Source organism: Rhinopithecus roxellana, chromosome 8 (assembly GCF_007565055.1).
Source record: "Rhinopithecus roxellana isolate Shanxi Qingling chromosome 8, ASM756505v1, whole genome shotgun sequence".
Classification (NCBI taxonomy): Eukaryota; Metazoa; Chordata; class Mammalia; order Primates; family Cercopithecidae; genus Rhinopithecus; species Rhinopithecus roxellana.
Window position 1 is genome coordinate 65,444,616 of NC_044556.1, and position 23,060 is coordinate 65,467,675.

Genomic DNA, 23,060 nt, shown 5'->3' on the forward strand with positions numbered 1-23,060 from the left:
AGGTAGCTGATTAAGCGGTATTGACTTACATGATCAGAAGGTGAAGTCCCACAATAGGCTATCGGCAAGCTGAAGAGCAGGGAAGCCAGTCCGAGTCCCCAAACCTCAAAAGTAGGGAAACTGACGGAGAAGCCTTCTGAAGGCCCCAGAGCCCCCACCAAACTGCTAGTGTAAATCCAAGAGTCCAAAAGCTGAAGAACTTGGAGTCTGTTGTTCGAGAGCAGGAAGCATCCAGCATGAGAGAACGATGAAAGCCGGAAAACTCAGCAAATCTACTCCTTCCATGTTCCTCTGCCTGCTTTTATTCTGGCTGTGCTGGCAGCTGATTAGATGGTGCCTGCCCAGATTGAGGGTGGGTCTGCCTCTCCCAGTCTACTGACTCAAAATTAATATCCTTTGGCAACACCCTCACAGACACACCCAGGAACAACAGTTTGCATCCTTCAGTCTAATCAAGTTGACACCTAATATTAACCATCATACATCCCCTCCATGGGAAGGAGCATGATGCCTTATATAGTCTACTACCCCCAACCCAATCCTACTCCCTCACCCCCAACACCTTCTTCCCCTGGAACTCTAGACTAGAGTTTCTTGACTAGACACATAAGCACAATTAGGCTATGCTTAATTGTGAAGCCATCCCAGTTTATACATTTTCTTGTTATACTTGCCTATTTACAAGTTTTTCTTGTGAAAACTTGCCTATTCTTTTTGCTGCCTCCTCGCCACCCTAAAAGAGAAACCCTAAGGAAACACTCCCAGAGTTTATTATAGTTATTATGACTCAGATTTGAAGACTAGAATTTAATGGAGGTTTTCCTAACATTGCTTGGGGACTTGAAGGACTTTTTCCCCCACCAGCCATAGAAGTAAGACTATAAAACGTTTATTTATTAAAAGAAAAGAAATCTTCTGGGCTCAAGGTTCTAGTTATTTTAAAAGCAGAGCACTTGTTCCATGTTTTCATATTGCCTCCCCACACCTACCTCTTCTCTCCCATTCCCTTTTTCTTTATTTCTGTGCTGTGGTAATAAGCAAAACAGAGAAACAATTGGTTTTAGTCTTGGATCTTGACTTTGCTGTGTGGCCTTGGCCAAGTCACTTCCCCTCTCTCAGCCTCAGTTTCTTCAAGTGTAAAAAGAGGGGTTGGATGGATCAGAAGATTCAGGCTTTCTTGCAGATCCCCATGGGTGAACCCCAACAACAGGCTATTCAGCCAGCAGCCCAAGTCATTTATGAAAAGCCAGGGTTGATTGAAAATCTCCCTTTTCAGGAGAGAAACTAGAGGCATAGCTTCCTCACTGGAAGAGATAACTTTGGCAGGAACCAATTCAGGTACCAGTAAAGGATCTCTTCTCCTGCAGGCCAGCCTCCCTCTCTCCAGCTTGGCTCAATTCTGCATTCATTGACACTGCACTTCTACAAGACCTTAGAACTCCAGGAATTCTCTCCTAGTTTTCATAGGTATGCTTGCATTTCCTACATGGGTTTCCTGGAAATGTCCAGACCAATAATCAAATGCCTCCAGGACCCATAACACAAATGAGAAGAGTTCTCTCATTATGACAGGTAGGACAATGGCCACCCCAGGGCTCATGCTTGATCGAAGGGGATCTGTGTTAGTCAGCATTCTCCAGAGAGGTGGAACCCATTGGATAGATATGTAAAAAGATTTATTTTGGGAGTTGGCTCATGCAATTATGGAGGCCTAGAAGACCCACTATCTGCTGTCTACAAGCTGGAGAAACAGGAAAGCCAGTGACATAATTAAGTCTGAATTCAAAGGCATAAGATCAAGGAGAACCGATGGTGTAAGTCCCAAAGTCCAAAGGCTTGAGAACCAGGAGCTCTGGCATCTAAGGGAAGATGTCCCAGCTCTAGAAGACAGAATTCACCCTTCCTCTGCCTTTTTGCTTTATTTGATCCCTCAATGGGCTGGATGATGCCTATTCACGTTGGTGAAGGTGGATCTTCTTTACTCAGTCTACTGATTCACACCTGTTCCAGAAACACCCTCACAGACACACCCAGAAATATTGTTTTCCCAGCTATCTGGGCACCCCTTATCCCAGTCAAATCAACACATAAAATTAATCATCATAGGCTCTAAGTTCTACTTAGCTCCAACAGTTGAAGTCATTTTGGAATAAGTGTAAAGTGTTTTCAGATATTCTGATCTTTCACGAGAAGCTGGAAATTAGCATTTTTAAGTAAAGATGGCTCAATTATAAAACAAAAACCATGGCATGAGCTCCATGGCATGAGCAGAAGACAGTGGATCAGATTCAGGCCTGTGGCTGCCGGTTGGCTACTTGTGGGTGTAAGCAAAGTACTGGGTCCTTTCTGATTCTAGACTGAATTTACAAAATCTGTAATGCTTAGCTGTACATTCTTTCCATTTAGCAATTATTTGTCAACTACCATGAGCTGGTATTATGTAGGATGCTGGGGAGAATAAATAACTAAGACCCAACACATGTGTAAATGAGAATGATAGTGTGATATAATCAATGTCTCCTGGGCTAGGTGTATCTCCTTTGCTTCCACAGCACCTGTGTATACTTCCATTATGGCATGTAACATGCTGGCAAGAAATTGATTCCTTGGACTGTGTCTTCTCAGCTGCCTAAAGAATGAAATCATATAGTCTACTTTTATATGCCCAGCATTGTACACAACTTGACACATCACAGTAGCTCTAGGAAAGCACATAGGCTGACAACTGAGTGAACAGCCCACTGACTGTGTGTCCTTCAGGGTTGGGAAAGCAAAGGCAGGTCTTTGTGCCCTATCTCTAGCTTTTCCTCAACTCTGGCTTTATAAACCCTTGTATCAAAAAATAAAAGCTAAGGCTAGTTGTTTCAAATTAGGCTACTTTATTTCTACCCAGTAACTTCCCCACCACCAATAAAGGAATAATTTAAAGGAGCAAACTGTAGAAATAAATAGGAATAAAAGCATTACCTCTGTAAGCCAAGGCCATTAATTCATTTGAAAAAAAAAATCAAAGCCTGGGCATGGTGGCTCATGCCTGTAATCCCAGCACTTTGGGAGGCTGAGGTGGGCAGATCACCTGAGGTCAGGAGTTTGAGACCAGCCTGACCAACGTGGTGAAACCCCGCCTCTACTAAAAATACAAAAAAATTAGTCAGGCGTGGTGGCGGGTGCCTGTAATCCCAGCTACTCGGGAGGCTGAGACAGGAGAATCGCTTGAACCTGGGAGGCAGAGGTTGCAGTATGTTGAGATCACGCCATTTACATTCCAGCCTAGGCAACAAGAGCAAAACTCCATCTCAAAAAAAAAAAAAAAAAAAAAAAAAAAAAAATCAAGATGAATAACATACTCTCATGTAACAGGTGAAAGTCTTAAAGGACTTAAAGGAAAATCTTAAAGTGAAGTCTCGGTGTAATGAAAAATCCATTGGTTTAGAAATCAGATCACCTGGCTTCTAGTTCACTTCTGCAACTGTGAGATCTCAAGGTAAACTACTGACTCCATCTGGGCCTCAGTTTCCTCCACTATAAAGTCAGAGGTAATTGGAGGATCTCCAGAGTTACTTCTGGGTTTCATAGACTGTGCATCCTGGCAACCAGTCGCCTCTTCTGAGACCACCTGGTCTGGTAGGAAGAAAAACACAAGGAAATATATGAGTAAACATAATCATGCCTCCTTCTGCAACAGTAGCCATAACTCTGCTCTCCACAGGACAAAGGAATGAGTAATAGTGCAGTGGAAATCTCATCTACTTCCCTGTTCTTCAAGAACCAAGAGGCTACTCCAAACATCTTGAAATGCAACATAAAACACAAACTGACCACATCAGAGTGCAGCTCCAGGTTTTAACAGCACTTTGATGCTTGGCAGATTTCTCTGGATTTGTTTTTTAGGCTGACACACTGCGCCTCGCTGTTCACCCTGCAGCATTCTCTAACGGACTTCAGAAACTCACTAGGAAAAGGAGTGGAGGGTGTGAAGCAAGGGAAGGTTTGGATGAAAGGCTGGGAAATGCTCCCTCAGGGGAAGGGAAATCTGGCACCATCAATAACTTTAAGTCTATAAAATGATTTTCTTCTGGGACTAAAAGCTCACATGATATACTATATTTATCACTCACTGAATCTCATTGTCTTATTCAAAATTTCCACTTCCTATAGTTAACTTCTTTTGGCCCATGACCTGTCACATTTCTTTTATGGCTAGTATATTGAATTTCAACTATTAGCAGCCATTTATTAAAAACAAAACACACCCACAGAAAACCAGGCAGACACAACTTGATTAATAACAAGTCGGTGCTTTCATCTTATATTTCTTTCAGGTCAGAGAGGTTGGAAAACTGCTAATGAGTCTTCTGTACCTTTTAAAGAAATGTCTTAGAGTAATCCTACAATTAGGAGTTTCCTATATCAGGTAGAAATTAAATGCTTTGAAAGCTTCTAGTTTCAAAACAGGTAGTGAACTAGCACAGGATATTGGCTTCCTCCCAAAGCCCAATCTTAAAGTGAAAGGAAGTTGCCAGATCCTGAAAGCAAAGAGAAAAACTATAGAGATTTTCATGGTGAGGGTGGGAGACATGGTAAGGGTGAGAGTGGGGGAGGGCAAAATGTCACAGACACTTTGAGTGTGATGAGTAATTTTATGTCCGCTTGACTGGACCAAGGATGCCCTGACATTTGATCAAACATTATCCTGGGTTTGTCTGTGAGGATGTTTCTGGATAAGGTTGGCATTTGAATTGGTACACTGAGTAATGCAGATTGCCTTTCCTAATATGGTGGGCCTCATCTAATCAGTTGAAGGCTTGGCTAAAACAAAAAGACTGAGAAAGGGGAAAATTCTTCTGCCAGACTATTTGAGCAGGAACATCAGTCTTTTTCAACCTTTGAATTTGAACTAAAACATCGGCTCTTCCTGGGCTTTGAGCCTGCCAGTTTTCAGGCTGGAATTTATGCCATCAGCTCTCCTGGTTCTCAGGTCTTTGAACTCAGACTGTAATGACACTTCGGCTCTTCTGGGTCTTCAATTGCTGACTACTGACCTTGAGACCTCTTGGCCAGCCCCTATAATCCTGTGAGCCAGTTAGTCTCCTGTTGGTTTTGTTTCTCTGGAGAACCTTGACTAACACACTAGAGTTGTGCCTGAAAAGTGCTTGCTGGTTGGTTTCTATCTTTCCTTCATGTTTATTTGGGTGGATCACTGCCCACCACATTGACCCTACAGCACAGGAAAACAGTTGTGCTTCTCAAAGGCAACAGAATGAGATCCTAGATCCTGAGTAGCGTAGTAAATAGAGGTTTGCTGGACAGGCCACTCTGAGGATTCCCTTACCAAAACCTTTTTAACATTCCATTTTACCTCCTCTACCTCCTTTACTTACCTCTTTGCATTTTTTTCTTTTAGCAGTTGTTCTAGGGATTGCATATGCATCCTTAACTTATCACTTAGAGCTAATATGGCATGAAATATAAGAGCAGTATGAAATGTGAGAGCAATGTCCTGCTGATGCTTTGGGCTTAGAGATTACCACCGAGAAAGACAGCCTCTGAAAAGAACAGTGCCTGAGTGGAGGTTCTGGGCATGACTACATACCCAGGAATTACAGCGGAAGGCAACATCACCCTGAAGTGCTTAGAGGCGTGCCCCTTGCCCAAATCACTTGGAGGCTATACAATCTAGGCATTTGACTCTCCTCCAAGGTATATACTAACAGAAAGGTAGCTGATAGGATTTCAGAAGGGAAGACAAAAGAGAATTCTGAGGAACACAGACATCAGGAAAGAAAGGCCAAAAACTGAATGACATACACCAGAGGAAGCAAAATTAAGGGTCTGGGAAGAACAGGAATATAAATAAATATAATAAATATTTTCAAAGTTCGAATAAAGGATGTTGGAAACATGAAGCAGATATAAATTATGAATAGGAGTCAAATGGAAATACAGGGTAGAAAAAATATAATAGTTGAAATAAAGAGTTCAGCAGGATGAAAATATTTTTTCTTCCTTTCATTTCTTTACAATATATGACTGTTTAAAGCAAAACTTTAGTACTCTTTTTGGGGGTTTATAATGTATTGAGATATAATATGTATGTAACAATAGCACAAAGGCTGGAAGTGGACATATGGAATTATACTGTTGCAATGCTCTTATATTTCATGCAATATTAGCCCTAAGTAATAAGTTAAGGATGCATATGCAATCCCTAGAACAACTGCTAAACAAAAAATGCAAAGAGGTAAAGTTAAGTAGCCAGTAGAGGAGATAAAATGGAATGCTAAAAAATAATCAGTCATTCGGGTGCGGTGGTTCATGCCTGTAATCCCAGCCCTTTGGGAGGCCATATAAAACCCAAGTTTCTACTTATGCAACTAGAAAAAGAAGAGCAATTAAACCCAGAGTGAATACAGAGAAAGAAATGCTAGGGATAAGAGAAGAAATCAATCACATAGAAAATAGAAAAATAATAGAGACAACGAACAAAATAAAAAATTGGTTATTTTGGAAGATTAATGAAGTGAAACGTAAGTCCACAAAAAGACTTTACAAGAATGTTTATAGCAACTTTATTCATAATAGACAATAACTGGAAACCAATGTCTATGAATAGAAGAATAGATAGATCAATGGGGTATGGTCATACAATGGCATACTACTGAACAATACAAAGGAAAGAACTGTTAGCACACACAACAACGTGGATCAATGTCTCAGACATGCTGAGCAAGAGGCAAAACAAAAAGGAATAGATACTTTATGATTCCATTTATATGAGGCCAAGAACAGGAAAACAGACAAAAATCTATGGTGAAAAAAATAAAATATAAGAAATGGCTGCTAGTGGGAAGGTGGTTGACAAAAGAACTTTCTGGGATCATGGAAATGCCTTATATCTTGAGAGCTGTGTGGTTGGATGGGTGATTTCATTTACCACTACTCATCAAATTGCACACTTAAGATCTGTGCATTTCACTTCTGAAGACTGTATATGAAAAAGAACTGTAAGCAAGCATTAAACTTATGAAGTTTGCTTTTTGAAGTAGTAATGGTTAGCAAAAGAGCAAAAAGATTGAGAATAATGGGAACCAGATTTCCCATTGTTGGAGTTACAAACACAGCAAGAAGGATGAGTAGAATGTACCCTATGTTGTTGAATTGAGATTAGTGGTATCAGTCTGAACATCAGTGTAATAAAATACATTATATATTATATGTATTTCCTAGCCACCATCACTTGGAAAGACCTAAAAGCCATGCCACATCAGTGGCAATGATTCTGTCTAATGCCCAGATCTTGGTTTCTATATACCACCTTCCATTAAAAGAAATCAGAGTTCTTTGGAGAAAAGGCTGATTCCAGGGCTGGGGCAGAGGTCAACAATGAGCCTAGAACATCTTGTTTGTGCCAAAAAGTCAGGAAGTGCTTGTCCAGTAATGAGGATATGTTAAAACCATATTGGAGCTAACCTGAAGTGGCTGTCACTGACCAAATCCATTATAATTTTATAATTGAATAGTAATAAATTAAACTCATTCGACAAAATGAAAATCCATCAATCCATATTGATATTATTAGTCAATGAATAAATAAATAAAAATGGGTAAAGAACAAGCTCTTCCTTACAATAGAAGGAATGTTGGAGTTAGAAAATTATCAATGGGTGCTAAAACTGAAGAGTGAAAATTTAGGGAAGAAAAGAACATTTACATTGTCTCAAAGGATCTTGCAAAATATTACTTATTAGTCACAAAGGCGAGAATACCACCCTGACAGTGGAGAAATATGGCAGTTGTCACCTTACATCAAGAAACTTTAGATAAACCTAAACTGAAGAATATTCTACAAAATAACTGATCTGTCCTCTTCAGAAGAGTCAAGGTGAAGAAAAAAGGCTGAGAAACTGTTCCAAATTAAAGGAGGTTAAAGAGATAAACCAACACAGCACAGTGCATAATCCTGCACTGGATACTGGTTTGGGAGAGCAGAATAGCTCTGTGCCCAGTACTTGGACAAATGTTACCATTTGAATATACAATGTAGATTACATAATAGTATTGTATTATGTCAGTGTTAAATATCCAGATTTTGATAATGGAACTGTGACATATAAAAGAATGTTTGTGTTTTTAAGGAAATAAACATTGAAATATTTAGGGATAAAGGGACTGATATATCCAGTTTACTCTCAAATGATTAAAAGTGCATACATATAAATAGAAATAGGAAGTAATGAAGTAAATGGGGCAAAATATTAAATGATTAATAAATCTAGGTAAAGAGTATATGGGCATTTCTTGCACTATTCTTTCAACTTTTCTTTAAATTTGAAATTGTATCAAAATTATAAGTTACCAACAAAATCCACGGGGAAAAGATTGTTTGGTAGAGGCAATTGAAATAGTGAGTAAAGGCAACCTTAAGTCTCTTCCCAAGGAATGAATAGTTACAAGATGTCAGGCACAAATAATGGAATACAATGCAGGAGTCAGAATTTTTAAATTTATGTATGTATGTATGTATGTATCTATCTATCTGTCATCTATCTTATTTATCAATCAATCTATCTGTAAAGGACAACATGACTAAATCTCAAAAATATATTTTTGCATGAAAAAGTAATGAATATAACGAGATCCACAGGTAAATACTATTTGTGTACATTAATCACATATATGCAATAATATCATGATATTTACAGGTATGGACCTAACTAAGAACATAAATTAGATACCCAGGAGTGGGGGCTTATGGGAGAGAAATGAATGAAAGTCAGTCTGGAAGAATAAAAGGAGAAAATAATAAAGGAAAATAACATAAGAAAGGAGCCTTGCAAGGGATGATGATGACGACATGACATGGACAGAAAAATATGATTAAGTTAAATATTTGCCACTGGTGTCCCAAAAATAGGAGCTGGCGGCAGAAAGGAAACATAACATGGAGTCCCTTTCAAGATGCCATTTAGTCTCAGGGTTTCATTTGATTCATTCATAAAACACACACTTGCCTGTGCACCAGGCACCTTGCTAGATGCTGGGAAAATAGTTTGAACGAGATAGGAACTAGGAACATCCTCTGACCTCACCTTATAGTCCAGGAAACTAACCCCAGTGAGTAAGTGTTAATATATCACTGGAGAAGGCCAAGGATGGTATTTGAGATGAGGAAAATTCAGAATAACTACCTTTTGCTGAGTTTGCCCAATTAATTCTACTTCTATGAACAAATCACAGGAAGCCACTTTACCATTTCCCTTCAGTTTATGCCTCCTTGCTATTTGGAGAATTTCCTTTAATTCCTATTCTCTGTAATGTATTATCAATTTTGTTTTGACTAACTTGATCTGTTAAACCAGCCCTTTGCAATGTTTAGAGTAATCCTCATAATTGTGAAGCCTGTCCATACCATTCATAAGTCCCTGTTACTGTCCTTTTCTGTAATACTTGATAGACATGTCAGGCCCTTCCTATGAAAAGCATAGGCTCTTCCTGCTCTCCTCAGGCCTATCATAATACTTTGCATTTGTTACACTCTCAGTTATATTGAATTAATAAAGATATGCTAAATTAACTCAGGAGCAATCTAGTTGTGACATCTTGACTCTTGGGTTTCTACCCAAGTACCTAATCAGTGCTATTGTACTTTGAAGAAAAAAGTTTATGAAGCACTTTTACAAACCTTAACATGAATTGCTATACATTTTCTTTAGTCATTGGCAGTTCAGGATCCAACTAATGAGAAATATATTTTCTCACAGATGGTCTAGGACACAAACTATATTGTTCGTACTTTTGAAAAACATAAAGAAACAATAAAAATAAGATATTGTGAGAGCTTTGAAGTGCGTGGGTCACAATGGCAGGTTCCTTTGTTGAGCAGCGGATTTTCCTAATGCCACTCAGCTAGATTCTTATCAAACATTTCTGAGCAGGAGACAATGAAAATGACCCAGCATGAATAAAAGAACAGATGAGAAATGTGCTGTGATAAAGGCTGAAAAGGAGGCAGGCAAGTGCCTGGGTCCTCATTGAAAACAAATAACCCGAGGTGGGGAGAGAGGCTCGCTTTATCTTTGGCATTCTTTTTATAGCTCTGATCCGGAATTGTTTTCCCTTGAAAATGAATGGAGTGCCAGGGAGAGCTGCTTGATCTTACTCTCTGGCCTTTTCATTGCACTGTGCAGCCATTTTAATGAGTTATTTCTCACAGTCACCCTACCAGGCAGGTCATCATCAATATCCTTGTTTTCCAGGCAGAACCTAAGTGAGGCAAGGGCTGAGGGTGATTCAGTAATGGGTCTTAATTATGTTAGGGTCATGTGGCTGAGGATGGCGAGCAGCTGTTTTGGGGAGTCTCTCCTGAGTTCAGAGGAGAAGGTACGAGGAGAGCTGGGGCAGGGGCAACATTAGAGCAAAAGGAGCTCTGGACTAGGAGACTGTTCCCTGCATTATCATGGAGGTTTCTGAGAAGAGGAATCTGGCTTCTGCCTCTTGGTTTGTACCATGAAAACATCTACTAGATGCTATAGATGTATATCTCCCAGAAAATAAATGCTCAGTTGGTCGATTGATGAATGATATGAACAACTCTTTATGCAGGGATATTTCAACCAAAGCTAGGGACAGATTGATCTGGTCCAACTTGATCTACCAAGAAGAAAAGACCAAATGATTCTGCAAGGTCACTGGCATTTCTTGGGGTGCGTAAGCAGCACCTATCTGCCATTAGCTCTGTTCAATTTAATTCAAAGTTCAGTCAAGTTAATGCTTTTGATCATCTGCTACATGGAAGGTAATAGACAAGGCTCTGGGTAGATTGCAGAAATAAATCAATTATGGCTCCTGCCTCATAAAGTGAAAGGTAGAGTGGGAGAGAAAGAAATGTATGCAACTTCTTACAATACAGGTATCTGAGAATATGAGAAGTGCTATCTTAGAAATTCAATTAGTTCATGAGACTATGGAAGAGGAAGTGAAGAATTCCAGTTTGGGCATTGGGAGTGAAGGCATAATAACTACACAGATTAACATTACTATGTGCCATGCAGATGATAAGTGCTTTACTTGAATTATTTTATTTAATACTTACAACTGTATACAATAAGTACGAATGTGATTTTCATTTTATTCACCATCATATGGAAGCAGAGAGCAGTTAAGTAACATACTGGCAAGCAGCAGAGGCAGAATTGAACTAAGGCTGTCTGACAGCGCTTAAGCTAAGTTTAAAGAAAATTCATGTTATATTCCAGTGTCTGGGTTAGGTGTTTCATATAGATTATTTATTTACTTCTATAAATAACTCTAAAAATTATATTATCTCCCTTTGACACATCTGAGGTTAAATGACTTGACCAAGTTACATGGTTAATAAATATCAAAAGGCACTTTCCTTCCCAGACTGATGTGGCCTCATGCTGTGTCATTTCCACTCTCTGCAAGGCTGCTTCAGGTAGAAAATAGCCAATGCTTCCTCAAGACCTCAGGAACCCCAGGCAACCAGCCATGTCCAGCTGAAGGCAATTGAGAGATCTCAGGCACAGTCTCTGAAAAGCCTCCAGCCCCCTGTAGGTTCAAGCCCACAGATAAACTGCCATCTGGAGCCCTGCAGCAGCAGCAGACTCAGAGCTTTCAGGCCTTCAGAACTGGTCACGTTGTCCCCAGGGTGGTTGTATTAGTTATCTATTATAGCAGTGTAACAAATTACAGCAAGTTCAGTGGTATAAAACAACATACATTACCATCTCATGGTTTCATCATTCAAGCATCTGGGCATGGCTTAACTAGGTCTTCTGCTCAGAGTCTCACAAGGCACAATGTGTTGGTCAGCTGCATTTTCATCTGGAGTTTGGGCTCCACTTCCAAGCTCATGTAGGGTATTGGCAGAATTCAGTTCCTCCCTAGGGTAGGACCAAGGTCCTCAACTCCTAGATGCTGCCTCCCTCCAGAGGCAGTTGACAGCATGGCTGTTTGCTTTTTAAGAGCCTGCAGGAGAGCATCTGCTATGGACTGAATGTTTGTGGTCTCCCCCAGATCTGTATGTTGAAATCCTAACCCACAATGTGATCGTATTAGGAGATGGGGCCTTTGAGAGGTTATTAGGCCATGAGGATGGAGTCTTCATTAATGGGATTAGTGCCTCTATAAAAAGAACTCTAGAGAGCTCTTTAGCTCTCTTTCCGTCATTTGAGAAGGCAGCTGTCTACTAAACAGGAAGAGAGCCCTCACCAGAACCTAACCATGCTGGCACTCTGATTTTGGACTTCCAGCCTCCAGAACTGTGAGAAATAAGTTTCTATTGTTTACAAGTCACTCTGTCTGTGGTACTTTGCCATAATAGCTCCAAGGGACTAAGGCAGTGCCTCTTTCCTGAGGAAGGACACATGCCTCCTTTAATTTGATTTGACTTTGATTTGATTAAGTCAAACCCTTGCAAAATAACCTGGTTTTTGGTTCACTCAAAATCAAATGATTTGGGACCTCAATTACATCTGCAAAATCTCTTCATTTTTTGCAATATAATGTAGACTAATCACAGGAATGATATCCCACCCTATTCATAGGACTCGTCCACACTCATAGGGAGGGAATTATGTATAGCAAGTACACCATAGAACAAGAATTTGAGGATTGTCTTAGAATTCCACCTGCCATGGGGCAAGAATTTGAGAATCATCTTAGAATTCTGTCTGCCATGTGAAACTCATTCCTAGCACCGTGGATGCTTTGGTCTCCTTTGGGCTAAAACGGGACCTAGTTATCTAGGCAGAGCCAGAGAAGAATCTATATATGAGCCACATGCATTTTGGAATTGCCTGTCTCCTTTTCCTCTTGTGCAGGGGTCACACACCACCCATCAGTGAGTTTTGGCCCATGGGTCAGCATTTCTGATGAAAGATTTCATGGGAAAAGGATGACATTTATGTCTAAAGTTGATTTGGTGGTTAGCTTTGGTGATTATCTTTTAATTATTTCTGCTTCCCCTCTCCCCCATTGTTGTTGACAGTCAGGACTTAGTTGTGCATATTATTTATTGAAAGAGCTAAAGAGGAAACGGCCAAGGCTAAAGCCTAATAATTGAGAGGAAACAAGTCAGAAGACATCTAAATGTCAATTGATGGAATTGGCTTCTTGACTTGAAGATTATATCTTTAAACAGTCTTGGGAAACAGCATTTTAATTCAACGAAGGAATTCTTATAAATACATTTTAATTGCTTTTTCAAGGATTGTCTATTGAGACCCCACCTTAGGTTTTGTTTTGTCTTGTTCTGTTTACCATTTTCTTGCATGCACACTTAGCGCCAAAGGGACTGGACAATAAAAGAAGGCTAAGCCTGCAACACTAAGCACGATTGTAAGAAAGCAATTTAGGGAAAGCAGTTTTCAATCTCATTCAAAGGTGTCCAACATTTCAATATTCCTAGACATTTCTTGCCATCGCAGTGCCAAAATAGAGACAACTTTTGCCCTATAGTCAACTCTCATGATGAGCCAGCTTTTATTGAATCAAAAAGCCCTAAAATTTCCACCACAACTCTGATCAAAATCAAATCCTTAGAATGTCATTAAGACTGAATAGGAGTTTTATTTCTACCATCCTCCACCACTTTATTGATTAACTCTGCTCAGAACACAACCAGCTCACAAAGGCTCAGATCCTAGAATTGGGTGAGAAAGATTTTTTTTACCAGAGAGAAGGGCAGAGGGATTTTTGTAAACTTGACATCTGGGGCCCAGACTGGGACCACTGTGAGCCTGGAATATTCTTTCAGTCCTCCCCTCCTCGTCATCCACCCATTTAAAACAGCCTCAAACTTGAAAGTCCTGATGACTTCAAATATCTTCCTGGGTCTGTAGTGAAGATGCTTATAAATATTACAAAAGATTTATCACTTTAGTGTGAAATTCTCTGATACCAGCAGGGAGTTTTTAAACACAACTGGCAACAAGAAGCATATGGTTAGAGATTCAAGTTACTGCTTTCTTTCTTTCTTTCTTTTTAATTGTTGTCTGCCAAGGACAATATATTTTTTTCCCTTCTTCAAAATAAACATTGTGCAGGAATGTGCCTCAGCAAATGGCTGGGGCTCTATTATATTTCATGCAGCTTTCTAAACAATTTTCAACCCTGGGCTGGCCTGGTGTCAAACAGAAGGCAACCAACAATAGCAAAATCCCATTAAAGCCAAGAAGGTTCCTTCCTGGGGTGAGCCTGGCCAGAAATAGTCATCTTGGCTCATTCTCCAGTTTGGCACCCGGGACTAATAATGCACGGTCTCCTAATGGAAATTATCTAATTTCATCCAAGAGCTCCTCCAGAGAGAGCCGGGCTGACGCACTAACAGTCAATATAACAACATTCTTCTTGAAGTGCTGAACAATAGGCCTTTGGAGAGACTGTGATAAACCACGTCAGACTCCGGACAAACACGAGTGTAAAAATAGGCATCAGAGGCATTGACACAGCCACCTAATTTCTCAGGGGGGAGGCCCACAGAGGAAGGTTTGTTCAGAATGCTTGTTGAGTATGCTTCATCAGAAGTAGTGAAAGAAGGATAGTGAAGAAAGAAACAAAAGGGATGGGGAGAGAGATAAAAGGAAGACTGGATCAGATCAAGAATGGGGAAAAAATAAGAAAATGATAAATGAAAGAGAGGAGTTAATTCTTCATCTGTGGTACAATTGTCCGTGGCTAGCTAATATAAATCAAACTTTGGGTGTGATTCCCTTTAACATCATGGGGCTGTCTTTCAAATGATATGTGCAAAGAACAGCCAGCAGGAAATAATGCTCCATTTAACGACAGAGATATTTAGGCATATATATTACTCACATATGTATATAGGAGTTCTGTGAATTTACCGCTTTTCTAAGACCAACAGGATCATCCTGAGGCATACATTTGGTTTTATGTTTCCTTATGTTATTACTTGTTTTCTGAATACTTTTAGCCTCCTCTAAATTTTAAGCTCCTCAAGAGGAGAAACCAGCTTGTGTCTATAATGCTTATCCACATCGAGACAACAGTAAACAAACAAACTGTTGATTGGTTGGTTTTTGTTGAGCCTAATAGTCTTGAAACATCAGAAAGTCTCTCATGAGTGGGTATTACAAGAAATAAATTTCTTCAAAATCGATAATTTCAGGGCCCAAATCCATGTCAACACCTCCCTGATTCCACCCCGACTCCCACCTTCCTACTTCCCTTCCCCATCACCAAGCTAGAAAATGGCATAGCTTGCGAAATATAGAATGGCTTCCCTAGACCAGAGGGCCTAAGATAGACTACAAGACATTCTCCTTGGGCCCAACATGTGAATTTGCAACTCTAGGCTGATGCAAGAGAATGTATTCTAGCTGCATTCACACCACTGGAATAATATTCACAGTCTGAATCAAGATGGTGGCTCAAGCACATGTTTGCTTTCCCTGCCCAAACCCCAATCCAGATATATATTCAACATACAGATAACACTGTGTCTTGGGAGGGAAATTCTGTGTCTGGGGGATACCAGAGTGAAAAGTCTACTCCTTTAGATAGCTTTTGTACATTTTCAAGGTTGAACTCTGTGAATATAACACTATTCAAAAATTTAAAGTTAAGTTTAAATAAGCTAGTATTAGAGTATCAATATAAAATAAAATGGAATTTAAGGCCAAATGCATAAAAGGAAAAATGAGACATATTTATATTGATTAAAAGTATAGTTCATGGCCAGATGTGGTGGCTCACACCTGTAATTCTAGCACTTTGGGAGGCCAAGGCAGGCAGATCATGAGGTCAGGAGTTCAAGACTAGTCTGGCCAACATAGTGAAATCCCATCTCTACTAAAAATACAAAAATTAGCCGGGCATGATGGGTGCCTGTAATCCCAGCTACTCGGGAGGCCAAGTCAGGAGAATCGCTTGAACATGGGAGGCAGAGGTTGCAGTGAGCTGAGATGGCGCCACTGAACTCCAGCCTGGGCAACAAGAGTGAAACTCCATCTCAAAAAAAAAAAAAAAAAAAAAAAAAAAGTAGAGCGTTCACTAAGAAGTCGCTTAACTTCATGAATCTAGCAACTTCAAAATATACAAAACTGACAGAAATATAAGGAGAACATAATGATGCGTAAAAATTAAGACTAAATACACAAAAAGAAGGTATTATATAGTAATAGCATTTGAATAACATACACATATCTCATAGATATATGTAAAACTTGGTATTCAACAGAGACAACACATTTAAAAAAATATACAGAAATTTACACAATCAGTTCATATGTTGAGCCACAGAGAAAATATCAACAAATTCCAAAGTAAATGGGGTCATACAAGTTGCATTCTCCGAGTGCAATGCAATAAAAATGGAAATTATCAAAAGTGCTAGCCACATAAACACACACATGTAAATCTGTCCACTTGGAAGTGTAAAATATCCCTCTACGTTCTTGGTATAAACGCAAAGCAAAACTATTTAGAAATAAATTATGAGGACTCTTATCAAAACAAATGGGACATAGTCAAAGCAATACTCAGAAGAAATTTTGCAGTTTTAAAATACATTTTTCTTAGAAAATAAAAGATTGAAAAATAATGAAAGCATTCAACTTAGGAATAATATCAATAACAAAATTAAAGATAAAAAAGAAAATAAAACATAAAACATTATGTGTGCATATATTAAACTATTTTAAAAGGAAAATATTTTGTGTCCTTGGGATTTCTTTTGTAGAATACATTAAACTGGATAGATGTTGTCAAATATTTATTTAAATAAAGTATTGGCCAGGTGTGGTGGCTCACGCGTGTAATCCCAGCACTTTGGGAGGCCAAGGCGGGCGGATCTCCTGAGGTCAGGAGTTCAAGACCAGCCTGGCCAACATGGTGAACCCCCATTTCTGCTAAAAATACAAAAATTAGCTGGATGTGGTGATGCATGCCTGTAATCCCAGCTACTTGGGAGGCTGAGGCAGGAGAATCGCTGGAACCTGGGAGTTGGAGCCTGCAGTGAGCTGAGATCGTACCACCGTACTCTAGCCTGGGCGACAAAGTGAGACTCCATCTCAAAAAAACAAAAATAAAAAAAGTATCAGTAAAGATGATTTCTGGTGTGTTTTGCATAAAATATTGCTAGGATTAAATTATAACACAAGTAAAGGATTTGATGCAGTGCTTGTACTGGAATAATTACTATTTAGCTGCTATTATTACCATTAAATATCTTTTTGTGACAGGAAAATCACAGAAGTTCACTTTAGTGTTAAAAAAAATTTCTTTTAAGTTTACTGGAATAAAAACTGCTTTCATATTATCTTTCTCTCATTTGTTCCATTGATGGTTACCTTACTCCTTGTCTCTACTCCCCTAATCTCCAAACCTGAATCAGTGTACTCTCTTTCATACAGGACACTTTTTCAAATATATGGTCAAATAGAATGGGCATGTGCATAGTTTTCACTTCTCTTATCAGGCAAAACATTGCCAACTGTTTATCTTTCCTCACTCAAGTGGAAAGGAATCTAGGTCTTCCACCTTCTTTTTAAAATATTTTATTTTTTTGTGGATACATAATGGATATACATATGGATGTACATGTGGTAATGTAATACCTTTATACAATTTGTAAAGACCAAATCAGTGTAATTAGGGTATCCATCACCTCAAATATTTGTCTTTTCTTTATGCTAACAACATTCGGATTATTCTCTTATAGCTCTTTGAAATATACAATGGGTTACTGTGAACTGTAGTCACGCTACTCACCTATCAAACACTAGGTCTTATTTCCTCTATCAAACTGCTTATTTATACTCATTAATCAACCTTTCTTCATCCCCTCCTACTCACTACCTTTCCCAGCCTCTGGTAATCACCAATTTACTCTCTATCTTCATGAAATTCACTGTTTTGTCTCCCACATATGAATGAGAACATGTGATATTTGTCTTTCTGTGCTTGACTTACTTCACTTCACTTCACATAATGACCTTCAGTTTCATCCATGTTGCTGCAAATGACAGAATTTCATTCTTTTTATGGCTGAATAGCATTCCACTGTTTATATATACCACTTTTTTTATCCATTCATTCACTGATGGGCACTTAGGTTGATTCCATATTTTGGTTATTGTGAATAATGCTGCAATAGACATAACAGTTCAAACATCTCTTCAATATACTGATTTCATTTCTTTTAGATATATACCCAGTAGTGGAATTGCTGTATCATATGGTAGTTCTATTTTTAGTTTTTTGAGGAAACTCCATACAATTGTTATACTAGCTGTACTCATTTACATTCCCAAACACAGTGTATGAGAGTTCCCATTTCTCCACATTCTTGCTAGCATTCATTATTCCTTGTATTTTTGAAAAAAGCCATTTTAACTGGGGTAAGATGATATCATATTGTGGTTTTGGTTTGCATTTATCTGATAATTAGGGATGTTAAGCATTTTTTCATATACCTGTTGGCCATTTGTATGTTTTCTTTTGAGATATTTGTGTTTAGGTCTTTTACCCATTTAAAAATTGAATTTTTTTTTTTTTTTTGCTACTGTATTGTTTGAAGTCTTTATATATTCTGGCTATTCAATCCCTTGTCAGATGGATAGTTTTCAAATATTTTCTCTCATTATGTGGGTTATATCTTCACTTTGTTGATTATTTCCTTTGCTGTGCAGAAGCTTTTTAGCTTGATAATCCTATTTGTTGATTTTTGCTTTAGTTGCCTCTGCTTTTGAGGTCTTACACAAATAATCTTTGCCCAGACCAATGCCATGGAGCATTTCCCCAATATTTTTTTTGAGTATTTTTATAGTTTCAAGTCTTAGATTTAAGTCTTTAATCCATTTTGTTTGAGTTTTGTATATGGGGAGAGATAGGGGTCTAATTTTTTTCTTCTACATATGGTTATTCAGTTTTCCCAGCACCATATATTGAAGAAACTGTCCTTGCCTCATTGTATGTTCTGAGCACTTTTGTTGAAAATGAGTTGGCCATAAATAAATGAACATATATTTAGGTTCTTTATTCTGTTCCATTGGTCTACATACCTGTTTTTATGCCAATACCATGATGATTTACTTACTATAGCTTTGTAGTATATTTTGAAATCAGGTAGTGTGATGCTTCCAGCTTTCTTTTTTTCACTCAGGATTGCTTTGGCTATTGGGGGTCTTCTGTGGGTCCATATAAATTTTAGGATTCTTTTTTCTATTTTTTTTTGTGAAAAATGTCATTGGTTTTTTTGATAGGGATTTCATTGAATTGGTAAATTGCTTTGAGTAGAATTGTCATTTTTAACAATACTAATTCTTCCAACCCATAAACTGGAATGTCTTTCCATTTTTGCATTTCCTTTTCCATTTCTTTCTTCAGTATTTTATAGTTTTTCTTGTAGAGATCTTTACTTCTTTGATTAGATTGAGTCCTAAGTATTTTATATTCTTTGTAACTATTGTAAATGGAATTACTTTCTTGATTTTTGGGGTATATAAGTGCTACTGATTTTTGTATGTTGGTTTTGTATCCCGCAACTTTACTGAATTTGTTAATCAGTGCTAATACTTTTTTGGTGGAGTCTTTAGGATTTTCTAAGTATAAGATTATGTCAGCTGTCAGCAAGGTTAATGTGACTTCTTTCTCTCAATTTAAATATGCTTTATTTTTCTCTTTTGCCTATTTGCTCTGGCCAGGATTTCCAGTACTATGTTGAATAAAAGTGGTGAAAGTTGGCATCCTTGACTTGCTGCAGATCTTAAAGGACGGGCTTTCAATTTTTCCCTGTTCAGTATGATCAGTTAACTGTCAATTTGTCATTGTGACCTTAATTACTTTGAGATATGTTTCTTCTCTACCCAGTTTGTGGGTTTTTTCTCATAAAAAGATGCTGAATTTTATTAAATACTTTTTCAGCATCTGTTGAAATGACTATATGGTTTCAGTTCTTGGTTCTGTTAATGTGATGTATTTTATTTATTGATTTGCATGAGTGGAGCCATTCTTGTATCCCTGAGATGACTCCCACTTGATCACAGTGAATGTTTTTTTTTGACAAGTTGCTGAATTCAGTTTGGTAGCTTTTGTTGAGAATTTTTGCATCTATTTTTATCAGTAATATTAGTCTACAGTTTTCTTTCTTATGTGTCTTTGTCTGATTTTAGTATCATTTTAGTATCAGGGTAATGCTGGCCTCACAGAATGAGTTTAGAAGGATTCCCTCCTCTTCAACATTTTGTGAAGAATTTGAATAGAATTTGTACTAGATTTTCTTTAAATGTTTTGTTGAATTTGGTAATAAAGCCATCAGGTCATGGTTTAAAAAAAATTTTTTTTTAAATAGAGGCAAGTCATTGCTCTTTTGCCCAGGCTGGAGTGCAGTGGTGTGATTATAGCTCACTGCAGCCTGGAATTCCTTGATTGAAGTGATCCTCCTGTCTCAGCTTCCCAAGTAGCTAGGACTACAGGCATGCACCACCACACACAGCTAATTTTTTTTAATTTTTATTTTTTGTAGAGACGGTTTCTTGCTGTGCTGTGCATGCTGGTCTTGAGCTCTTGGCCTTAAATGATCCTCCTGCCTTGGCCTCCCAAAGTGCTGGGATGACATGCATGAGCCACCATGCCTAGCCTGGACTTTTCTTTGATGGGAGACTTTTTTTTTTAATTAAGGCTTCTATCTCATTACTTGTTATTAGTTTGCTGAGGTTTTCTCTTTCTTCATGGTTCAATCTTAGTAGGTTTTATGTGTCCAGGAGTGTATCCAGTTCTTCTAGGTTTTCCAATTTATTGCTCTATGGTAGTTCATAATAATCTCTAACGGTCTTTGTACTTCTGTGCTCTCAGCTATCATGTCTCCTTTTTCATTTATGATTTTATTTATTTGGGTCTTTTCTTTTTCCTTAGTCTGGCTAAAGGTTTGTCATTTTTATCTTTTCAAAAAATAGACTTTTAATTTTGTTTATCTCCTGTTTTTTTAGTCTCAATTTCATTTATTTTTTACTCTCATCTTTAGTATTTTTTCCCTTCTATTAATCTTGAGTTTGGTTTGCTCTTGCTTTTCCAGTTCTTTGAGTGCATTGTTAGGTTATTTATTTGAAGTCTTTCTGCTTTTTTGACATAGGCTTTTATTGCTATAAAATTCCTTCTTGCTATTGCTTTTGCTGCATTCTATATTTTGATATGTTATATTTCCATTTTCATTGTTTCAATAAATTAAAAAATTTTGTAATTGACCCTTTTGTTCTTCAAGAGCATGTTGTTTAATTTTCATATGTTTGTGCATTTACTGAGGTTCCTTTTATTATTGATTTCTAGTTTTATTTTATTAAGATAAGAAAAAATACTTGATATGATTTCTACTTTTTTGAATTTGTTGAGACTTGTTTTGTAGCCTAAAGTATGGTCTGTTCTTCAGAATGTCCCCTGTGCTGATGAAAAGAATGTGTATCCTGCAGTCATTGGGTTAAAGTATCTGTTATTGTCAGGCTCATTTGCTCTAGTGTGTAGTTTAACTCTGATTTTCTTTGTTGATTTTCCGTTGGATGATATGTCCATTACTAAGAGTGAGTTGTTGAAGTTATATACTATTATTGTGTTGAAATCTATCTTTCCCTTTAGATCTATTAATGTTTGCTTTATATACTTGGGAGCTCCTATGTTGGGTGCATGGATATATTTTCTTGGTGAATTGTCTCCTTTATCATACATAGATTTTCCATTTATATTCTCTTGCTGAATTTTCTCTTTTACCATATATGGTGACCTTTTTGTCTCTTGGACTTGTAGTCTGTTTTGCACGATGTAAGTATACCTGTTCCTGTTATATTTTGGTGTCAAGTAGCATGCAATATCTTTTTTCACTCTTTCACTTTCAGTCTATGCATGTCATTATAGGTTAAGTGGGTTTCTTGTAGGTAGCACATATTTGGGTCATGTTTCTTTATCCATTTAGCCATTTTACGGCTTTTAATTGGAAAATTTGAGTCTAAGTCAGTATTTTTATTAGGCAGTAAGGATTTACTACTGTCATTTTGCTGCCTATTTTCTGGTTGTTTTGTGGATTTTCTCTTCTTATTGTTTTCCTTTTAGGTTATTTTCTCTGATAATATGTTTTAATTTGTTTCTTTTCTTTGAAAAAGAGAATCTATTATAGGTTTTCACATTGTGGTTATCATGAGGCTTACTAAAAGGATCTTATAGACATAACAAGTTATTTTAAAGAGATGACAACTTAGATTACAAAGAAAAGAATAGAAACAAACAAATCAAGAAAAAATGAAAAAACTCTCCAACATGTTAACTGCAAATGTGGGGACGTCTATATTTTGACTTTATGTTGTCTTTATTTACATATTCTTATGTTGCCTATCTCTTAACAGGTTGCTGTAGATGTTATTATTTTTGATATATTTGTCTTTTGGGCTTCATACGAGAGCTATGAGTGGATTGCATACCAAATTACTGTATTGGAGTATTCTGGGTTTGTCTGTGTCCTTAATTTTACCAGTGGATTTTATATTTTCAAATATTTCCTTTTTGGACTTCAGTGCTTTTTGTTCTTTCAGCTTGTTTGAAGAGGTTCCTTTACTTCTTCTTCTTCTTTTTTTTTTTCCTGCTCTTATTGCCTAGGCTAAAGTGCAGTGGTGCAATCTTGGCTCATTGCAACTTCCGCATCCTGGGTTCAAGGGATTCTCCTGCCTCAGCCTCCTGAGTAGCTGGGACTACAGGTGTGCACCACCACACCTGGCTAATTTTTATATTTTTAGTGAAGACGGGGTTTCACCATGTTGGCCAGGATGGTCTTGATCTCCTGACCTTGTGATCAGCCCACACTGGCCTCCCAAAGTGCTGGGATTACAGGCATAAGCCACTGTTTCCAGCCTCCCTTTACCATTTGTTGTAAGATAAATTTGTTGATTGTGAATTCTTTCCATTTTGTTTGTGTGGGAAAGACTTTTATTTCTCCTTCATATGTGAAAGTTATGTTTGCTGGATACAATATTCTTGGATGCCAGTATTTTCCTTTGAGCACTCTGAACATATCTCATGTCCTCCTGGCCTATATG